Genomic DNA, 10,289 nt, shown 5'->3' with positions numbered 1-10,289 from the left:
ATGGATACTTAAGTTATTTCAGTATTTTGACTATCATAAATAATTCTGCAGTGAATATAAGGAGATATATATACATGCAATATATATTACATTGCATGTATATATATTTAAATTAGTGGAGTTTTTGTTTTCTTCAGGTAAATTCCCCAAAGTGGAATTGCTGGATCATATATAATCTATCATCTTAAGTTTCTTGAGGAATCTTCATACTGTTTCCATAAGGTTTGCATCAATTTATAATTGTACTAGCACATACAAAGATTTCCTTTTCTCTGAATCCTCTTCAGCAGTTGTTTTATGCTTTTTTGATAAAAGTCATTCTGACAGTTGTGGGATGGTATCTCAATGCAGTTTTGATGTGTGTTTCCCTGATGACTAGTGCTGTTGAGCACTATTTCATGTGCTTGTTGACCGCTTATATGTCTTCTTTGGTGACTATTCAGATCCTCTGCCCATTTTTAATTTTTTTCTTTATGTTGCTGTTGCTAAGTTACCTCAGTTGTGTCCTACCCTGTGTGACCCCACAGACAGCAGCCCACCAGGCTCCTCCTTCCCTGGGATTCTCCAGGCAAGAATACTGGAATGGGTCACCATTTCCTTCTCCAATGCATGCATGCATGCTAAGTCGCTTCAGTTGTGACCAACTCTGTGCAACCCCATGGACAGCAGCCCACCAGGCTCCTCTGTCCATGGGATTCTCTAGGCAAGAATATTGGAGTGGGTTGCCATGTCCTTCTTTCTTTATGTTAAGTTTATGTATTTCTTTGTATTTTTGAATATCAGTCTCTTATCAGAGATATCATTTACAAATAACTTCTTCCATTCTGTGGGTCGTCTTTTCATTTTGCTGATGGCTTCCTCTGCTGTGAGAAGCCCTTAGTCTGATGTAGTCCTATTAGTTTATTTTTGCTTTTTGTTGTCCTTGACTGATGAGGCAAATTTTTAAAATGTTGCTAAGACTGATGTCAAAGAGGTTACAGCCTGTATTTTCTTCTAGGAGATTTATGCTCTCATTTAAGTATTTAATTCATTTTTAGTTTATGTTTGTATATGATATGATAAAGTGGTCCATTTTTATTCTTTGCATGTAGCTGTCCAGTTCTCTCAACAACATGTATTAAACAGGCTGAACTAGAAGAAACAATGACAAAACCAAACTGGCATTTAATGCGAATCCCCAGGAGTTTAAGCTTCAAATCCAGCCAAGAAGTTTGTTACAATCTCTTTCAGCTTTGCATCTGTCTCTTCTGAGAACTTTCCATCAGTCCTGGTTTTGCCCAACAGGATGATAACATGAGGCAAGAAAGCATTCTCAAATTTTGTGATCTTGCTAGGCTCCAGCTTGTCAAGATACCCCCTGACACCCACGTAGATAACAGCCACTTGCTCTTCAATAGCCATGGGAGAATACTGTCCTTGCTTCAGCAGCTCAGTCAAATGCACACCACGACTCAAGAGTTGTTGAGTGGCAGCATCAAGGTCAGAATCGAACTGGGCAAAAGCAGCAACCTCAAGATTATGAGCCAACTCCAGTTTCATGATACCTGCCACCTGTTTCATGGCCCTGGTTTGGGCAGCAGATCCAACACGGGACACAGACAAACCAACATTAATGGCCGAGCGGATACCTTTGTAGAACAATTCTGTTTCCAAGAAGATCTGTCTGTCAGTGATGGAAATGACATTTGTTGGAATGTAAGCAGACACATCACCAGCTTGTGTTTCTGTGACTGGTAGAGCAGTTAACGAGCCACCATCAAAAGTACCGTTCATTTTAGCTGCTCTCTCCAGTATATGGGAGTGCAGGTAGAACACGTCATGAGGATAGGCCTCACGACTTGGGGTTTGGCAGAGCAGCATAGATATCTGACGATAAGCAACTGCCTGTTTGGATAAGTTGTTATAAATGATCAAAGCATATTTGCCATCATCCCTAAATATTCTCCCACTGAACATCCAGAGTAAGGAGCCAGGTACTAAAGTGGGGCAGCATCTGAATCAGTAGCTGAAACCCCAGTGGTATACTTCATGGCATCTGCATCTGTAAGTCTCTTCACCAACTGGGCAACAGTGGATCTCTTTTGACCAACAGCAAGATGGATAGAGTACAGCTTCTTCTTTTCATCAGTTCCATCATTGAATCGTTTCTGGTTAATGAAGTTTCTGGCAATTGGTGTCTTGCCAGTCTGTCAGTCACCAATAACCAGATCACACTGACCACGACCAATTGGCACCAAGCTGTCCATAGCCTTTATGCCAGTTTGCATTCTGTGCCAGTTCTCGCACAGAGATTCAAAGAATGATCCCAGGGGCTTTTAAGCCAACTCGTCTTCAGGCCTCGGAACCAACTGGACACTTTCCGTCAATGGCATTACCAAAGGCATCGACTACACGACCCAGCAGCTCCTCCCTGACTGGAATATCTACAATAGCACCAGTTCCCTTCACAATATCTCCTTCTTTAATTAGTTTATCATTTCCAAACACAACAACACCAACATTGTCAGACTCCAAGTTCAGAGACATACTCTTTAAAACTGAAGAAAATTCTACCATTTCTTCCATTTGAACATTTCTTAGCCCAAGTACTTGGGCAATATAATCACCAATACTTAAAACATACCCAGTCTTTTCAAGGTTAACAGAATTATCAGCTCCAAGAATACACTCTTCAAGAACAGAGGACACCTCAGCAGTGCCAATCTTCTGAAGATGAGAGTTAGAGGCATGCGGGTTCCTTGCAGCAATGAAGGATGATCTCAAAGCATTTTTGGAGACCAGTCGGCTCACAGAGGGAAGGCGTGGGTATGGCCATGGCCATGAGCACGGACAGCATCTTTGCAGCTCCTCCTCAGGTGCTTCCTCTGCAGCCACAGCCTCGAGACCCACTGACCACCCTGTTGTTTTGATGACTATGCCTTTGTAGTATAATTTGAAGTCAGGGAATGCGATATCTCTTTCTTATTGTTCTTTCTCAAGATGCTTTGTATATTCGGTGAGTTTTTTACAAACTTTGGGATTGTTTGTTCTAGTTCTATGAAGAATGTCATGAGTATTTTGATAGAAGTTGGATTGAATCTGTAGTTTGTTTTGGGTAGTATGGCCACCTTAACAATATTAATCCTTACAACTCAAGAACATGGGATATCTATTTATTTGTGTCATATAATTGACTCATTCAAAATGGGAAACGAGTACGACAAGGCTGCTTATTTAATTTCTATGTAGAGTACATCATGTGAAATGCCAGACTGGATGAATCATAAGTTGGAATCAAGATTGCTGGGAGAAATATCAATAACCTCAGGTATGCAGATGATAAGGCTTCCCTGGTGGCTCAGACAGTAAAGCATCTGCCTGCAATGCGGGAGACCCGGGTTCGATTCCTGGGTCGAGAAGATCCCCTGGAGAAGGAAATGGCAATCCACTCCAGCACTCTTGCCTGGAAAATCCCATGGACGGAGGAGCCTGATAGGCTACAGTCCATGGGGTTGCAAAGAGTCAGACACGATTGAGAGACTTTAATTTCACTTTCACTTTCACTTTTTATGCAGATGATACCACTATAATGACAGAAAGTAAAGAGAAACTGAAGAGCCTCTTGATGAGCATGGAAGATGAGAGTGAAAAAGTTAGCTTAAAATTCACTATTATGAAAACTAAGATCATGGTATCCAGTCCCATCACTTCATGGCAAATAGAGGAGGAAAAGTGGAAGCAGTGACAGATGTTCTTTTCTTGGTCTCCATAATCACTGTGGACAGCAACTGCAACCATGAAATTAAAAGACATTTGCTCCTTGGAAGGAAAGCGATGACAAACCTAGATAGTGTATTAGAGCAGAGACATCACTTTGCCAACAAAGGTACACATAGTCAAAGGTATAGTTTTTTTAGTAGCCATGTATGAATATGAGAGTTGGACCATAAGGAAGGCTGAGAGTCAAAGAATTGATGCTTTTGAATTGTGGCGCTGGAGGACTCTTGAGCACCCACTGGACTGTAAGGAGATCAAACCAGTCAATCCTAAAGGAAACCAGCCCTGGAATATTCATTGGAAGGACTGATGCTGAAGCTGAAGCTCCAATACTTTGGCCACCTGATGAAAAGATCTGAGTCATTGGAAAAGACCCTGAATCTGGGAAATATTGAAGGCAAAGGAGAAGGGGGTGGCAGAGGATGAGAAGGTTAGATAGCATCACCACCTCAGAGGACATGAATTTGAGTGAACTCTGGGAGACAGTGAAGGACCCAGAAGCCTGGCATGTTGCAGCCCATAGGATCACAGAGTTGGACATGATTTAGTGACTGAACAATAACAGCAACAAAGCATCCATAGTATGGAATAATATGCTCTTACTAAGAAGAAGTTAGAAGTAAGTGATTTATGGGCAGATAGCTATGATAAGTAAGATGTTTTGTTTTTGTTTATGTTTTTTTTTGAGTTACAGAATTCTATGTGGAGTAAGCAATAAAAAGGAAATAAATTCTGTATATATTTGTATGAAAAGAAAGAAAGTTTTGGAGATTGCTGCTGCTAAGTCACTTCAGTGGTGTCCAACTCTGTGCAACCCCATAGATGGCAGCCCACCAGGCTTTCCCACCCCTGGGATTCTCCAGGCAAGAACACTGGAGTGGGTTGCCATTTTGGAGATTACCCTCCAATTTGATCATGTGGGTTATATTTTGGGACAGGATTGAAGGGAGAAGATAGAGATTATGAGTTTATTCCCTATACACTTTTACTTTTTTGACTTTTCAGTACTATTTTACTTTTAAAAATCAAAGTATCATAATAAATAGAACAATTTCTTCAAAAGGAATTAAAATCTTATAAAAGGATAAAAGAAGTATACAGATAGTACCAAGAAGCAGAACAATTGATTGGCCTTGTAAGATCAATAAATAATCCATTGAGGACATAGTCTAAGGAAAGAACTCCATAAATTTTTTATCATACCTAATGGCATTTTAAAGAAAAAATATCAACCTATTCAAAATCCTAAGTTTGATAGTCAGTTAGACTAGCAAAGATGTCCTAGCAAGATCTACCTTACAGGATTTTTTTATTTATGTGTATTAGGAGCTCCTTTAAAAACTAAAAAAAGAAAAAAAAATTGGAAAGCAATAAGCTCTAGATTTTTACAAGCAGTTTTCAGAATTTAAAAAGCACTCCCTAGCACCTGTCTTATTTCACTGCCTAAGACATGTCTTTGAAACTCTTCACAGTGTCTAGATATTGCCTGGAACCTGTGCACTGTTTTCCTAAACAGCCCATCCCTAGCCTTTGGCTATAGATACAGTATTACAGGTCATGAAAATAGCTAAAGAAAAATAAGAAACAGCAGGCATATGTGATAGATGAGACTCTTATCTCTGTTAATCAAAGATCATGAAGAATTCTTGCATGTGAATACTGCATTTTGTAGATCTGGTATATACAAACTATTTCTTTAGCCCCAATCGTCATGGTGTTGCTGGATTGTGGGGGTTTTGTTTTTTATTTCTTTTTTCCTCCACCTATTTAAGCTTCGTGTTTGGAGTAAAGAACCTAGATGTCATCAATCACCTCCACCCCTTACTTCCAGTTCTACAAGAACTATAAGTAGGTAGATAGGTGTGTGTTAGGGTGGTGGCCCTGTCACATCCATTTATCATACTCCTGCTTATCCAGTTGTTGAATCAACAGGAAATTGCCACCTTATAAGAAATAAAGGAAAACTTACATCTACTTAATCACTTAATAAACTTAATGTTTATTCTAACAGTATGATTTGATTATGTTATTTTACCCTCTAAGATTCAATTTTTTGTCTGTATCCTCTTTGTGGAGCTTTTGTGAACATTAAGTTCACAAAATACCTGATAAGTTCCTGGTGCAATGTCTGCTTGGAAAAGACTGAATCCTTAGATCCTCTCATCTACCTATTCTATCTACATAACTTCTTATCTAATTTTTCCCTCACTCACTGGTTCACTTACTTTCTGTTCTTCTTAGTCCTTTTCCTTCTCTAAAGGCATATTCTTTCTTTGGGACAACTGTGATTCTTTTTCTTTCTTAATATTGCACTCCTTTTAACTTCTAGCCACTAGAGGGATATATGTGCTTAGTTGCAAAGTCATGTCCAACTCTTTGCAACCCCATGGACTGTAGCCTGCCAGGTTCTTCTCTCCATGGGGATTCTTCAGGCAATAATACTGGAGTGGGCTGCCATCCCCTCCTCCAGAGGGATATGTATTAAGATACAGTTTCACTCACCCTGATCTCGTTAGGATCAGAGGCTAAAAATAAAAAAAGAATCAAATAAGTATAAATGTTAAAGAGGTATTAGAAAATATATAATACAACAAATAGTATTAAAGATGATGGATTACTTGTTATCCAGATAATCTTTACATTTTTCAAATTATTACCTCTACCATATATGAAGTTTAAAAATAAATTTTATTTTCCTTGAAAACTTCCTTTTAAACCATTTTCTGGAAAAATTAAAGACAAATGTCACATGCGAAGGCAAAAAACCCTTTAGCAACAAAGCCAGTTTGTAGATAGTTTAACTCAAATAAGTAAAAGTTCAAAATAAATCCATGTATTCAATTATGTGTAATATCTATTGCACAGCAAAGGAAATCATAAATAACACAGAAAAACAATCCTCAGAATGAGAAAAATTGCAAATGAAGCAACTGACAAGAATAATCTCCAAAATATATGTTACTCAATATCAAAAAATAAATAACTGAATAAAAAACTGGAAGATCTGAGTAGACATTTCTTCAGCAAAGACATAATAGATGGTCAAAAAGCTTGTGAAAAGGTGTTCAACATCACAAATTATTAGAGAGATGCAAATCAAAATTACAGTGAGTTATTACCTCACACTCATCAGAATGGCCATCATGAAAAAAATCTACAAAGAGTAAATGCTGGCAAGGGTGTGGAGAAAAGGGAACCCTCCTACATTTTGTGAGAATGTAAATTGGTACAGCCACTAGGGAGAACAGTGTGGAGTTCCTTCAAAAACTAAAAATAGAACTACCATAATTAAAAAGAAAAATACACGCAGCCCAATGTTTATTACAACACTATTTACAATAGCCAGGACATGGAAGCAACTTAAATGTCCATAAAATGTTTAAAGAAGATCTGGTGTGTATATATATACATATATATATGTATATATATATATAATTAAATTATAAGTTTAAATTAAAAAATATAATCTCTAAATATGATTTATCTTAGTTATGTTTTAATTTTTACATTGTTTAACATTTAATAATTAAAATTAGTCTCTACTTAGGTATCTAAGTAACCCAAGAATTAAAGTAATTTCGTAACTTTGAACATCCACTCATTCTAAAACATATGCAAAATATGAAAAAATATTTATATTTATCTAGAAGCTGATAGAAGCTATGATGCTATAATTAAAAAATTACTTTCAGCAAATATCCTATATGATTAAAAATATCAACTAAAAATACAAACAATAAAGAAATGAAAAATTCATGTAAAATATCAAACCTGGAAGATACACTTCCTATTTATTCATTTCCTTTTCACACATACAGTAGAGCCTTATTTCTGAGATGGTAATTTATATTTGTTTATAATTTTTTCATTATTCTCTCACTAAAAACATATTGTTATGATAATTTGAGGACGATCTAAGCCCTGCACAATTTTACCACAGGAAAACTGTTGGCAGTGAGAATTCTGTCTCTACCTTAGAAGAGTACTGGAGAGGACCAAATAGTTGGAGGCTCCAAGATTATCATGTCATCAAGCGGGAAGTATAAAAATATTTTTTCATGTTTAAGTTATATTTTAAGAAAAGACACATAAATTTGCCAATAAAATATCATGTGCAATTGGCAATATTTAAATAACATTTTAAACAGTTATAAAATGGTGTTAAGTACATATCTATCAATAATTGTTTTAAATGCAAATGTAATGAATTCTTCCATCAAAAGACATAGAATGAATACTGCTGCATAGTTGCTCAGTCATGTCCAACTCTTTGCGACCCTGTGGACTGTAGCCCACCAGGCTCCTCTGAAGAAAACAATCCCATTTATAATTGCATACTGATGTTTCTGGTGACTCAGTGGATAAGGATCTGCCTGCCAAGGCAGGGGATATGGGTTTGATCCCTGATCTGAGAAGATCCCACATGTCTCGGGGCAGAAAGCCTGTGTACCAGGGGTGGTCCTAAGATGGAGGAATAGGACAGGGAGACCACTTTCTCCCTCACAAATTCATCCAAAGAACATTTCAGCACTGAGTAAATTCCACTAAACAACTTCTGAATGCTGGCAGAAGACATCAGGCACACAGAAAAGCAGATGATTCTCTTCAAAAACAGGTAGGAAAAAATATAAAAGATGAAAAAAGAGACAAAAGAGGTAGGGAGGGAGCTCCATCCTGGGAAGGGAGTCTTAAAAAGAGAGAAGTTTCCAAACACCAGGAAACACTCTCGCTGCTACATCTGTGGCAAGCCTTGGAAGCACAGAGGGCAACATAACAAGGAGGAAAAATAAATAAATGATTAAACCCAACAGATTACGAGCCCAACAGTAACTCCCCCAGCAGAGAAGCAGCACAGACGCCTGCATCCACCACTAGCAAGCGGGGGCTGGGCAGGGAGGCTCGGGCAGCAGTGCTTTTTAAGAATCGGGTCGGAATGCCCCGAGCATAACCAGAGCGAACTAACTTGGGCTAGCAAACCAGACTGTGGGATAGCTACCACGCGAAAAGCTCTAACATAAGACACCGCCAGGACCGCGCACAGAACAAAGGACGGAACAGAATTAGCTGGCTGCAGACCATCCCCCTCCAGTGATAGGCAGACAGGCAGACAGAGCCAGAAGGGCTGAAAGGGGGCAATCGCAGCCCCAGCAAGACAGTAACTACCAAACTGCAAGCAGGCTTCTTTGCTAACTGAGACTTCTTGGGTCCTGGGCAGTCACCATCCGCCGGAGAAGGGGCGCCAGCTGTACTCCCAGAAAACAGAGCAGCAGGGACGGGAGAGGCGATAAGTCGCAGCGACCGCGCTCGCCAAACACCTGAGCTGCTCGGACCTGGGAAGGGCACAAAGCGCAGGCCCAACCGAGGCTGCGCCTCTGAGCACTCCCTGAGTGCCTGAGCCTGAGCAGCTTAGACTGGGGAGGTGCATGAAGCCCAGGGCTGGCCTCAGATGGTTCCCGGCAGAGCAACGTAGAGCTGAGTGGTGTGCGCCGTGAGCGGGGGCAGGCCCAGTGTGGCTGAGGCACTGCGAGCACACGCCAGTGTTATTTGTTTGCAGCATCCCTCCCTCCCCACAGCGCGACTGAACAAGTGAGCCTAAAAAAATAAAAAGTGTCTACCACCGGCCCCCTTGTGTCACGTCGGAAACCAGACACTGAAGAGACCAGCAAACAGAAGAAGTTAAAACAGAGGGAACCGCCTTGAAGTGACAGGTGCAATAGATTTAAACCCTGTCGTTAGTACCGACTACATAGGAAGGGGCCTATAGATCTTGAGAAATATAAGCCGGACCAAGGAACTATCCAAAAATGAACTGACCCCACACTACCCACAATAACACCAGAGAAAGTCCCATATATATCTTTACTATTTTTACGATCATTCTTTTTGTTTGTTTGTTTGTTTCTTCTTTAACATTTTAAAATTTTTAAATCCTCTATTTCTCCTTTAATTTTTATATTTATAACCTACTATTACTTTTAAAAAAAAAAAGACCCTATTTTTAAAGCAAACATCATATGTATTTTTTGTGGTTGTTGTTGCTGTTAATAATTCTTGTGACTTTGTTTTTTCTTCTTCTTCTTTTCTTTAATATTGTATTTTTGAAAAATCCAACCTCTTCTCTAGATTTTTAATCTTTGCTTTTTGGTATTTGTTATCAATTTTGTACCTTTAAAAACCCTTTCTTCAGTACCCACTTTTACTTGAGAGCGAGATTACCGGCTTGACCGCTCTCTCCTCCTTTGAACTCTCCTTTTTCTCTACCAGGTCGCCTCTATCTCCTCCCTCCCCCTTCTCTTCTCTACCTAACTCTGTGAATCTCTATGTGTTCCAGACAGTGGAGAACACTTAGGGAACTGGTTACTGCCTGGATCTGTCTCTCTCCTTTTCATTTCCCTCTTTTATCCTCCTGGCCACCTCTGTCTCTTTCCTCCCTCTCCTCTTCTCTGTATAATTCCGTGAACATCTCTGAGCAGTCCAAACTGTGGCGCACACATAAGGAAGTAATTACTGGCTAGCTTGCTCTCTCCTCTTTT

General features: G+C 39.3%; 1 pseudogene; it reads right to left on the bottom strand.

Moving 5' to 3' along the window:
* On the bottom strand, window positions 1,175–2,836 carry LOC102189192 (annotated as a pseudogene).

The sequence above is a fragment of the Capra hircus genome, chromosome 5, assembly GCF_001704415.2.
Source record: "Capra hircus breed San Clemente chromosome 5, ASM170441v1, whole genome shotgun sequence".
Classification (NCBI taxonomy): domain Eukaryota; kingdom Metazoa; phylum Chordata; class Mammalia; order Artiodactyla; family Bovidae; genus Capra; species Capra hircus.
The sequence above is the reverse complement of the archived record's forward strand: the minus strand, read 5'-3'. Positions and strand labels throughout refer to the sequence as shown.